Genomic DNA, 13,209 nt, shown 5'->3' on the forward strand with positions numbered 1-13,209 from the left:
AGGCTAGTGCTATACTGTATAATTTTGTTCGGGCAAGGAAAAGACCCCGGATCCAACGTAGGCTTCTGACCCTGCCCAAACAACATGGTGGGCTGGCTGTCCCAGATCTACAAAAATACTACCATGCTGCTCATCATGGGAAACTGGTGGATTGGTGCCACCATAGGGATGCCCAATATTGAACAGGCCCAAACCCCGATCCCCCTCAACAGAGCTCCGTGGTGTCATGCTAATTCCTCTCTTCCATTCAAAACGCATCCTCTAATAGGCACGACATACTCAATCTGCTCTCCACTCTTCGCCTTCTCCTCCTTGTCGCCAGGCCACTCCCCTCTCTATCCAATATTGGGAAATCCTGGTTTCAAACCAGGCCTCTTGCATGGATCTTTTGAGCTCCTCCTTCATTCAGGTAACTTCCAGGCCTCCTATTTCCTTGTTACTGGGACCTGGCCCTCCATACAACTTCTTAGCGACCCAACGGGTTCCTATAAATTGGATTTCTGAAGGGCTCTCCAACTCCACCACTCTCCAACTCCACGCATTCTTTGTTTTACATATCGCCAATATATCACCCAAGATTTAAACGGTCTGTTCTACGTTACCTATTGAATGCAGCCAAATCTTGCATCTCTCTGCGCTGGAGGGACACGCGACATACATCAGTTGGGCTTTGGCAACACTAAGTCGAGGAACTGAACCGACATAAACATGAGATATATTCTAATACCTGGACACTTTGGAACATGTTTATCTACTCTGGAGAAGGGAAGCCTCTCCTCGAGACAGGGGTAGGGTAATCGTCCTTCACTTTGTACCTTTCCCTTGTCCCTACCGCCTGCCACCCCTGCCACCCCCTATGTTTTTTTTCTCTTTTTCTCCCTCCCCTTTATTTTTTTATGAATCTCTATTTCTTTACTATTTCTGACTTTATGCTTCCTGGGCCTTTTCTGTCCTATTTTTATACCAAAGAAAAAAGCGAGCTGTACAACAGTGTCTCCTTTTCTTTATATTATTTAGATATGAGAGTGCTCCTACTGCATGTCTCTATTTCGTATCAGGTTTTGTGTGCTTTATGTGTTTAATCTGCTGTCCCTCATTTTGTAGACGGATTATTTACGGACACAATTGGCATATATGTACCTGTTACACTTGTCTGTTTGTGAAGACCGTCTCTTGCTGTTTGGCTTCTATAAATAAAAGAATTGAAAAAATAAGATTGCACCTTTCCATCCGCTCTGGAAGGGAAGCTTTATTGTCTTTATTCAGGGAATTAATCCAAGCCTCGCTCCCAGCATTCATCTCGTTGTTGTCCATCATTACAGAAAGATCTGCTCTCTCCAAGGGATCAGAGGCTAAACTGAACTCTTTTCATGCTCTGGCCAGGAGAAGCAGACAAAATCCCGGTCTCCTCCATGGGCCGTAATCAATGGGTAGAAAGCTAGCCCCTAGTCCCCTCCAAAAGCCCCTGTCCTGGTTGGGTCTGTAACACGTAACACTTTCATTAGCCAATTTTTCATACATATATAGGGGAGGGCTCTAGCTTAAATGCTTAATTGGAGGTTCCATTTGTTCAGTTTTAGATTTTATATTGTTTTATATTTTCCTTAGTTGTTCTTCAGTTTGGGCATAGAGCTCCCTGGTCTTCACTGTTGTTTACAAAGATGTATATTAGTCATTCTGGCATTCTATTTGCTCTCAGTCTGTATGTCACATTATTTATCAGCATTCATTGTTGGATAGGGCCTTCATTGTAGCATGTTACTTACTGTGGTGCTTGTAATGGTATGTTATTCTCAACAGCATTCAACATAATCTTTGTATGCCTTGCTCTGAATATTTGCTGCACAATGACCTGAGTTATTTTAACAGTGGAACAGTATGGAAAAAAGTTTCTTATTCATTAAAGGAATGACTTGTTTATCTGTATATGAATGCTTTAAAATAACCTCATGTAAGTAAAGGTGGTTGTTAGCACACCTTTCCCCAACAAGATAAGACCTTCTAAGGAAGGCCTTTATGAAAACTATTTTTCTGTAGCTGTAAACATTTTCTTACAAGGTTAACTGCAAAGATAATCCAAGTGTTTTTTTTAACCTGTTATACTATGTTTCTTCACAAAAAAGGATTATTGCTGTCAAATAATAACTATGTTTTTGTCTTAGAATCCCTTAGCACATCCCTGAAAAATCAATCAATCAATAATTAATTAATTAATACATATTAAATCCTTAACAGTATAAAAGCCAAGTTAAAGCGGAGCTCCCCATTAAGGATTGGCACCTTTGGGGGGTGGGGGGGAGCGGGTACCCAAATTTGACAGGTACCCACTCCCACTTCCAGTTCGATCGCCTAGGCGATCGAAAGTGGAAGGTGTCCTTCCTCCCTCCCTGTAGTCTTTTGGGACACGTGACAGGTCCCAGAAGACTACAGGACCATTGATGAAGCGCAGCGCTACTTGTGCATGCGCAGTAGGTACCTGGCTGTGAAGCCGCAAGCCAACACAGCACGGGTGCCCACACTGAAGATGCCGGCCTCCTGGAATACAGCATGGTTGGTGAAACGGGCTGCGGGGGACACACCGCGGGACCGAGGGACATTTAAGTGGCTGTTTTTTTAAAAGTCAGCAGCTACAGTTTTTGTAGCTGCTGACTTTTATTTTTTGACAGGGTGAGAGGAACTCCGCTTTAAGTTTAATTTTGTCAGCATAGTTTTGTTTTCCTTCTGGGATATCTACGGTTTTTTTGCAAGTGAGTCATTCTTAGCAATTTCTCCTCCCCCTTCCTGTCTGTCTGTTCCTTGGTGCCATCATATTTCCCACCTTTTACCCACTAGTGCCCAATCCTTTCCTATCATGCTGTGCTCTTCCACCAGAGTTTCTACTTTGCAAGATCTCCCCTGCCTCCCAGGATCCCTCCACATTGATCCTGTTACTGCTGCTTCCAGGGTCCCTAGAGGAAGATGGTGAGCAGCAGCAGCAGAGCCTGGGACATCCCAGCGTCCAGGTCTCAGGTTCCCAAGCCAGCTCCTCATCACACAAACCCCCTACCCATACATTATTGCTGTCTGTCTGTACTCATTACCACACACTCTTGTACAACTTACTGTGCTGACCAGTTCCATGATGCTGCTGTGCTTCACCCCCTCACCCCCCTATCTGCACACTACTGCTGTTACCTCTCTACACCCCCCTCCCCCTGCACTATTCCTGCTGGTTCTTCTGCTCAAGCAGCCAACACCTCTGTACTCCCCTTATATTTTGAATCCCCTCTCTTTTGCATGCAGCAGCACCCCTCCCTCCTTGGTTCCACACAGTGCTGGCATCCAAGCACATTGTGCAGACTTCTCTATATACCCCCCCAACAGCATTCACACACCCTGCCTTCACCATCACAGCTATCCTGCACACTGAAAGCTCTCTTCGGCACACCCCAGACTCTCCAAGATCCCCCAACCCTAGTCCGTCCACACATAGGGGTCGATTTACTAAAACTACTGCAGTAAACCTTCCTGCGGCAAATGCTTCATCTATGTATAGATCTGCATCGCATATCCACACTTTCTCCACTATCACAATTTTTTGGTCCCTGTCACCTCTGTTTTAAAGTTCCTCCTCCACAACCCTTCCTATTACTGCTAAGACTGAGCAACAAATTTTGTGGAACTTGATTTCACAGTGAAACTGCTAATTTCATGTTCCACACAATTTTGACAATCTTTCCCTCTATTTTGTCCATTAACTACTGGAGCACTGTCATACCCTGCATATACCTCCTGCCATTATACTCTCATTGCTTCACTCTGCACATGCTGCCCACTATTGGACCATCCACATTCTTGTTCTGCAGTTATTGCCCACCATCATACCCTCCACACTCCTCTCCTGCAAATACTGCCTGCTTCTAGCCTCCTCACTGCTGTCCTGCACATACTTCTTACTGTTATACCCTGTACACTTCTGTCCTGCACATACTTCTTACTGTTATACCCTGTACACTTCTGTCCTGCACATACTTCTCAGTTATACCCCGTACACTTCTGTCCTGCACATAGTGCTCACTGCCATACCCATTACATTCCTCTCCTGCACATACTTCTCACTGTTATATCCTGTACACTTCTGTCCTGCACATACTTTCTGCTTCTATAGCCTCTTCATTGCTGTGATGCACATAGTGCTCACTGTCATACCCATTACATTCCTCTCCTGCACATAATTCTTCTGGTCATATCCTTTGCAGTTTTCTTCTGTGCATACAGCTCACCAACCTACCCTCTTCATTCATCTCCTGTAGAGACTGCCCACTCCTTCCACACTTCTCTCCTGCACATATTACCTTACAAGCTACTCTCCTGCATATACAGCCTGCCATCATATCTTCAGCATGCCTCTCCTTCACATATTACTAAAAGTTATTCCCTTCAAATTCTATTCCTGCACATGCTGACCACTGTCATACTCTTGAATGAAGCAGTCACGCGCTGGAGCGATTATGGCGCAAAACCAGATCCCCTCAAGCGTTCACCCTTTACAAATCTGCCTTCCTCACCTACACCTCCTCCCTCCATGCCGCCTAACAAGCCTAAATTGTAACCCTCATCAACACGCACTCCACCTGTCCTTGCCGGCTGTTCTCCACTTTCAACTCCCTACTCTCTCCCCCCCCCACCTCCACCCAGTACCTCACTCACCGACCACGAGATTGCCAACCACTTCCAAAACAAGATTGACGCAATCCATAAGGACATCGCCAATGCTCACCCCTCACCACTTGCCCCCTTAACCCTGTCCCCACACAACTCCTCCGGTCTCCCTCTTCCTCCATCCTACGCTCCCTCGCCCACATCTTCAATCTCTCCCTCTCTACTGGTGCATTCCCCTCCCCCCTAAAGCACACGCACATCACTCCCATACTCAAAAAACCCTCCCTGGACCCCACCAACCTGAGCAACCTTAGACCCATCTCCCTGCTGCCATTTACATCCAAACTCCTCGAGCACTTAGTCTACGATTGCCTAAGCTCCCAGCTCCATGACAACAACCTCCTCGATCTACTACAGTCTGGCTTCCGTCCCCTACACTCCACCGAAACTGCCCTACTCAAAATCACTAATGACCTGCTAACCCCCAAAGCTAATGGCCACTACTCAGTCCTCCTACTCCTCGACCTCTCCATGGCCTTCGACACAGTTGACCACCCCCTCCTATACTAAACTATACTCCCTTGGCATCAGAGACTCCACTCTCTCCTGGCTCTCCTCCTATCTATCCCAACGCTCCTTCAGCGTTACCTATAACGCTGCCACCTCCCCCTCTCTCCCCCTCTCTGTTGGGGTCCCCCAAGGCTCTGTCCTCGGGCCCCTTCTCTTCTCCATCTACACCTCCTCCCTTGGCCAACTGATACACTCCCACGGCTTCAACTACCACCTCTACGCCGATGACACGCAAATCTACCTCTCTACCCCTCGCCTCACCTCTTCAGTCTCTGCCCGAATCACCTGCCTACTGAATGACATACGTATCAGACTGGATGTCACTCCACTTCCTCAAATTAAACTTTTCCAAAACTGAGCTCCTAATGTTACCCCCAGCCTGCGCCCCCCCCACCCTCTCCATCACGACTAACAATGCCACCATCAGACCCACCCCACAAGCCAAAGTCCTAGGTGTCACTCTAGACTCAAATCTGTCCTTCCAACCCCATGTCCAATCGCTGGCAAACTCATGCAGGCTTCACCTCCGCAACATCTCCAAAATACGTCCATTCCTAACCCCAGACACTACTAAACAACTCATTCACTCCCTTATTTTCTCACGACTCGACTACTGCAACTCCCTCCTCACCGGCCTACCCCATCACAGACTATCCCCGCTTCAGTCTATCCTGAACTCAGCGGCCAGACTGATCCACCTTTCCAACCGCTCCACATCTGCCACCCCCCTTTGTCATTTCTGCCATTGGCTTCTGATTGCCCAACGCATTAAATTCAAACTACTAACATTGACGTACAAAGCCATTCATAACACTGCCCCAAACTACCTCACCGACCTGATACCAAAATACCACCCAACCCGTACCCTTCGCTCCTCACAAGACCTCCTACTTTCTAGCTCCCTGGTCTCCTCCTCCCATGCCCGACTGCAGGACTTCTCCAGGACTTCCCCCATCCTCTGGAACTCACTACCCCAATCCATCAGACTGTCACCTACCCTCCTGACCTTTAGGCGCACCCTGAAAACCCATCTCTCCAGGGAAGCCTACCCCACCCTCACCTAACAGCCGATCTCCTCCACTCCTCCTACCACTCCATCCCCCGCAGCCACTTCCTCCTGTACCACTATCCCCTCCCTCCTAGATTGTAAGCTCAAAAGAGCAGGGCCCTCAAACCCTTTGTGTATTGTTTTGTTACTGTATTGTCTCATGCACTGTCCCCCACTATAATGTACTGCACTGAGCAAACTTTTTGGCGCCATATAAATACTGTATAATTATAATAATAATACCCTTTGCAGTCCTCTCCTGCACATATGAGTTTCCATCATATCCTCTACATTTTTTTTCTTCACATACTGCCTGCCATCACACACTTTATACCCCTCCCCTTACACATACTGGCCAATGCCATACCCTCTGCACTCCTCTCCTACTCATATTCCATTTTTTGTATGATGCCCAATCCTGTCTGTTCCGAAACAGGCACACTTTGATAGTGTGACTTAAAACAAATGAAGAGGTGCAGCAATCGTCCATGAATTGGATAAGATGTAACCCATATCAGCCAAATACAAGGCAGCCAAGGTTCATGGCGTAAAAGGTTTTCATTGCAATAGAATTCAGATGGGGAATAACACAGTTTTATTAAGAGAATGTATTATGCTCTGCTGCATATTTAGCCAAGCTTTTCTTTCCACATGTCCTGTATCACTCTGCTCAGCTGTACTGTCTGCATGGCCCATATTCTCTGGCTATGCTGTGATGCCCCATGTGTTTGTATCTCTGCATCTCTCGGTTTACTGTATCCCAACTGACAATGATCTCTTCCCTAGAGAGTCACTCCAGACATCTGTGTAGTTGTGGCAGACAGAGTTCCAGACTTCCTCACTCTCCAGGATTTGCACTTGTGCTTTAGAGATTTCATCTGATACCATATCCAATTTAAATGTTTATTAAAAAAAGCAGTTTGATTTTTAATATCAGAGCAATGTGTTAAATATTAACAGGCAGTGCCACTGTTTTGCTACTGCCAATCTCATATTCTACACTTTTCAATAATTTTATGCAAGATAGTAAAAGAAAGTAACATGGTGGTAATGGGGGTAAGAAAGACATAAATAAATTAGAAGGGAAATGCTTTGCATTATTAGTATTTTACCAGTAATATTATATTTCTAAAATGACTCATATCTACAAAAACAAATTAAAGGGACTCTATCCCTCTTTTTATATATAAATACACACACACGCACCTTTTTGGTTATTTAATACATACAGTATTTAAAGTGATTCTAAAGGTTGTAATTCATTATTTTTTAAATAACAAACATGTTATACTTACCTGCTCTGTGGTTTTGCACAGAGCAGCCCTGTATAGCAAGCCTCTTACTACGGGGGGCACTCGAGTAGGCTCGCTCCCAAGCCGCACTCCTCTGAATGGCCTTTGTCCATTCTTGCACACAGTGCAATTCGGTCCTGCCCCCTGCTTCCTTTTCATTGGCTCACTGGCTGTGATTGACAGCAGCAGTAGCCAATGGCTCTCGCTGCTGTGTGAGCAAACGAGGCGGGAGAGACCTGGGAGAACTGCAATTCTCATGCACATCACTAGACCAAGATGGGGCTTAGGTGAGTATAAGAGGGGGCTGGGAGGGAGCTACATCCAGAAGGTCTTTTACCTTATTTCACAGAATGCATGTAAAATGCCATCCTCTTTTATACATGACTATGAACAGAATATTCATAGCTGTATTTCTCTATTTCTCCTCATTTTAAATTCTCTGTTAATCAGCCTCCCTCCAGAAATGCACCCTAAAACCCGTCTTTTGTATTTAGTCTGTCCACCTCTGCTTTTAGAACCCAGATATGTGCTGCATACATAACAATAGGTTTAGGAATAGTTCCATAAATCTGAATTTCAGATTTTTTTTACAAAATCCTTGATCTCCTAACTATCTTTAGTGAATAATAACAACATCCCTCTTCAGTGACTCTTGCATTTGTTTCATAGGTCTCATCATTGAGTATATTTATTGTGGAGTCCACGATTATTCTCTCCAACATATATCCTTGACATTTTTTTCTATTTGTTGTTTTCTTTTTTTTTTTTGGCATGATTACTTAGCTTTCTTTTAAATTCTCATTCAGTCTGAATTTCTCCTATTATGGCACTATTTTGTTCAGCTTTTCATGCAGTCCTTCCTATTTGTTCCTATTATTCCTATTATCTCAAAAAGATTGACCTATACTCACAAAATATAATTCACATCCTCGGACATTACAGACTTGCTCGTCATTATCTGATATGTGATGTCATAGTTATCCTGCTCCCAGCCCTGGCTAAATACTCCACAGGAGATTTCTGAGGCTGTAGAAAGTGGAATAAGGAAGAAATTCATTTTCTGCTATTTAAAGCTACACAGATAGGACAGCTAGATACAGTTTAGGTCATATATACAGTATATATATATTTATATATATATATATATATATATATATATATACACACACACACACACACATACTGTTTGTGTGTATATACACTGCTCAAAAAATTTAAATAACACTTTTTAATCAGAGTATGGCATCAATTCAGTTAAACTCCTGTGCTATTGATCTGGTCAGTTAAGTAGCAGAGGGAGTTGTTAATTTCAGCTGCTTTGGTGTTAATGAAATTAATAAGAGGTGCACTAGATGGGCAACAATGAGATGACCACCAAAACAGGAGTGGTTTTACAGGTGGAGGCAACTGACATTTTTTTCCCTACTCACTAGTTTGGCATTTGGCTAGGGTCAGTGTCACTACTGGTAGCATGAAGCGCTACCTGGACCTACACAGGATGCACAGGCAGTCCAACTCCTCCAGGAAGGCACTTCAATACTTGCCATTGCCAGAAGGTTTGTTGGGTCTCCCAGCACAGTCTCAAGAGCATGGAGGAGATTCCAGGAAATAGGCAGTTACTCTAGGAGAGCTGTACAGGGCTGTAGAAGGTCCTTAACCCATCAGCAGGACCGGTACCTGCTCCTTTGTGGAACAGGATGAGACACTGCCAGAGACCTACAGAATGACCTCCAGCAGGCCACTGATGTGAATGTCTCTGACCAAACAATCAGAAACAGACTTCATGAGGGTGGCCTGAGAGCCTGACATACTCTAGTGGGCCCTGGGCTCACTGCCCGGCATCATAGAGCTTGATTGACATTTGCCATTGAACACCAGAATTGGCAAGTCCTCCACTGGCACCCTGTGCTTTTCACAGATGAGAGCAGGTTCACCCTGAGCACATGTGACAGATGTGAAAGGGTCTGGAGAAGCCACAAAGAATGTTATGCTGCCTGTAACATTGTTCAGCATGACCGTTTTGGTGGTGGGTCAGTGAAGGTCTAGGGCTACATTTCCATAGAGGGATGCACAGACATTTACAGGCTAGACAATGGCACCCTGACTGCCAATAAGTATTAGGATGAAATCCCTGGACCCATTGTCAGACCCTATGCTTGTGCAGTGGGTCCTGGGTTCCTCCTGGTGCATGACAATGCTTGGCCTCATATGGCAAGAGTATGCAGGCAGTTCCTGGAGGATGAAGGAATTGATTCCACTGAATGACCCCCTCACTCGCCAGACCTAAATCCAATAGAACACCTCTGGGATATCATGTCCGGTCTATCCGACGCTGCCAGGTTGCACCTCAGACTTTCCAGGAGCTCAGTGATGCCCTGGTCCAGATCTGGAAGGAAATACCCCAGGACACCATCCAGTGTCTCATTAGGAGCATGCCCCTATTATTGTCAGACATGCATACAAGCATGCGGGGGCCATACAAACTTCTAAGTACCATTTTGAGTTGCTGCAATGAAATTTCAGCAAAATGGACTAGTCTGATGCATCATTTTTTCACTTTGATTTTTGGGGTGTCTTTGAAATCAGTCCTCTGTAGCTTGATAATTTTTTATTTCCATCAAACGATGGGGCATCCTTACGTTCTTAACACATTACCCAGTCCATATCAGTATAGATATCCAGCATGATATATATATATAGCGCTACCCCCTTAAGAGACACTAAGTATTTTTGGGTTCCCTGCCTGTTCTGAGCTTGATTTGGAAGCATAACCACTGCTGACATCATGAAACTTTGCCCAGGAGAATCCCCTGGCTCTGAAACACAAAGTAATCACACAGTTTAACTACTTTACAACTGTGCTATAACCGAAAGAAGGATACAGCACGATTGTCCAGTTCTAGGAGGGCATCGTCCTCCCAGAGCACGTCCCCAGCGGCGCGCACCTGGCAGACTACAGACACAGCTGATCACATGACATGGTGAAAGGCCAATCACAGCAGCCTTCTATCACGTGATCAGCTGTGTCCAATGACACAGCAGATCACAAAGTAAATACAGTTGCTGGTTATTGGCAGCACTTTTCTCACACTGTCACAGCGTGAAGAAAGTACTGCCAATAACCACCAAATTTCACAGAGGATACCCACACTGATACTCAGGGCACTGATTACCAGTGCCCTGATCATCAGTGCCGCTCATCAGTGCCCAGCAATGCCGCCCATCAGTGCCCAGCAGTGCCACCCACCAGTGCCTGGCAGTGCCACCCATCAGTGCCAGAAGTGCCATCCACTGGTGCACAGCAGTGCAAAGCAGTACCACCCATCAGTGCCCGGCAGTACCACTCATCAGTGCTACCCAGCAATGCTGCCAGTCAGTGCCATCTGTCAGTGCCGCCAGTCAGTGCTGTTAGTCAGTGCCGCCATTCAGTGCCACCCATCGGTGCCCATAAGTGCAGAATATCAGTGCCCATCAGTGCCGCCTATCAGTGCCCATCATTGCTGAATATCAATGCAGCATCATCAGTGCCTCCTCATCAATTCCCACCAGTGCCACCTCATCATGCAGCCTATCAGTGCCCATCAGTGCTGCCTATTCGTGCTACCTCATCAGTGCCCATCAGTGCTGCCTATCAGTGCCCAACCGTGCTGCCTATCACTGCAGCTTTAACAGCGCACATCAGTGAAGGAGAAAAATTAACTGTTTGCAACATTTTATAATAGAAACAAATTTTTTCAAATGGTTTGCTGTTTTTTTGTTTACAGTGCAAAAAATAAAAACCCTAGTGGCAATTAAATACCACCAAAAGAAAGCTCTATTTGTGTCAAAAAAATAATATAAATTTAATATGGGTAGAATGTTGCATGACTGCGTAATTGTCATTCAAAGTGCAACAGCAGTGAAAGCTGAACATTGGCCTGAACATGAAAGGGGTAAAAGTGCCCGGTAGGCAAGTGATTAAGGTGAACCAATATTTTGATTGTACTGAGATCATAGTAAACAATAGTACAAACACAAAAGAGATAACAGTAAGCGTGTAGAAATGTTAGACACTCAGCCAAATGATCAAGCACAGTACCTCTTTAGAACAAACCCAAAATGTCCTGCAGAACCAGAAATTAAATGCCAGTTCCTGCACTGAGATATCTTTTCCAAAATGAGCATAAATTAGCTATCAAGAATGTGGGCTAACTCACTTTTGGGTTCTCAGTGACTGAGAACAGGGATTACCTCTAGAGACCCAGAATATAAAAACTGTTCTTCTGCATTATTGTTGGGGCCGTAGTTGGTGCACATTAAGGTTGAGGTCCTTTTTTTTTTGAGAGCACGATTTCCTGAAGAAGAAAAGGCACAGTAGTAGGGAAACTATCCTTACCTGGTGGTATCGGAACTAGAAAGGGTCCCTTTGTGGTAGGAAGTGAAGGCACATATTCATATTGATAAGAAAGGGGCAGGAGTAGACTTCAGTAAAATTTGTATTTCAATAATTAGGAAACTGGCTTGTTGAAGCAAGTTCCTTTTTAAAGCTGTAATGTTTTGAAGTTGATATATTAACAGTGTTACTGTCTCCCAAGCAAGAAGAGTACTGTGTTCAGAACAATGGGGAGGGGAAACACTAGAGCTTTAGGCAGCAGTACTGAATTGGGCTAAGAAGTCTGTATTTCAAGTGCTAGACTGTGATACAAAGTGTACTGCACTGAAGTAACTGGTAACTGGAGACAATTTTGGTCATGGAACCCTCTTGCCAAATCTGTAGTCTTAGCAGAGTGAAGTATGGCCTGTTGGTTTGGAAGCCCCTTTGCTTGTCCTCTTGGTCCCTCTGAAAATGAATCGATACCGGCCAGGATTCCATGATCTGTCTGCCTGCTGGGTCGACTCTCCTGCTTGTCAGCAACACCCTGAGCTCCCTGAGTCCAGTGCCAGTGTCCAGCAAATGTCCTCACCCTCGCACAGTCTCTCTCCTCCCTCCAGGAAGTTCCCGGGCTTTTGATTATATAGGCTCTCGCCCCTTCGCCAGCTCCTCCAGGAAGTGTAGTCTGCTTTCAGCCTGTCCATGCACAACAGTCCTACCTTCAGCATACAAGCTCAACAATGCTTTGCTATACTCAGATCTGTAATAGCTAAACTCTGAAACATGCCCGTCTTGTGGTCAATCAACATCCTGCAAACAGTAACAGTGCAGTTTGTCACACACACATATATATATATTGTTAGATGATTAGTAGACCTGGCAACTCTAATATGCATTTATAACACTATGAATTCACACCTAATTTACAGATGACCATAATGCAAGAGTCTCTTCCTGACTGTAATATGTATATATAAATGCCCTCAGAATGATGCCCTGTACTGAGGTAATGGTAATCTATGTTCCCTGTTTGACAGCTAGCAGTAGGAATAAGTGTCTGTTTCTATCTGTTTGATTGTACTTTGTATGACAGCTCCAGTCTCTAATAAAGATCACCATGGTACATGATCACTACGACAGCTATCCTAGTGGTCACATGCAATAACCCTCACAACTTGCAAAGGCCATATCAGTCAAAACATGACAGTATGCATGTTACAGTTACAGTGTTAAAAGCTAATAATGAAAAAGTGTGTGTGTGTGTGTGTGTATATATATATATATATATATATATATATATATATAGT

The 13,209-nt window shown here is 44.8% G+C and overlaps 1 protein-coding gene across 3 annotated transcripts in view; it reads left to right on the forward strand.

The window, feature by feature from the left end:
• LOC149456583 (solute carrier family 22 member 6-A-like) overlaps positions 1 to 13,209 on the forward strand; it is a 97,015-nt gene that overhangs the window by 64,869 nt on the left and 18,937 nt on the right. The gene's annotated exons all lie outside the window — the stretch shown is intronic.

This window comes from Staurois parvus, unplaced genomic scaffold (assembly GCF_062004578.1).
Source record: "Staurois parvus isolate SC_StPar_1 unplaced genomic scaffold, SC_StPar_1.0 ptg000356l, whole genome shotgun sequence".
NCBI classification, from domain to species: domain Eukaryota; kingdom Metazoa; phylum Chordata; class Amphibia; order Anura; family Ranidae; genus Staurois; species Staurois parvus.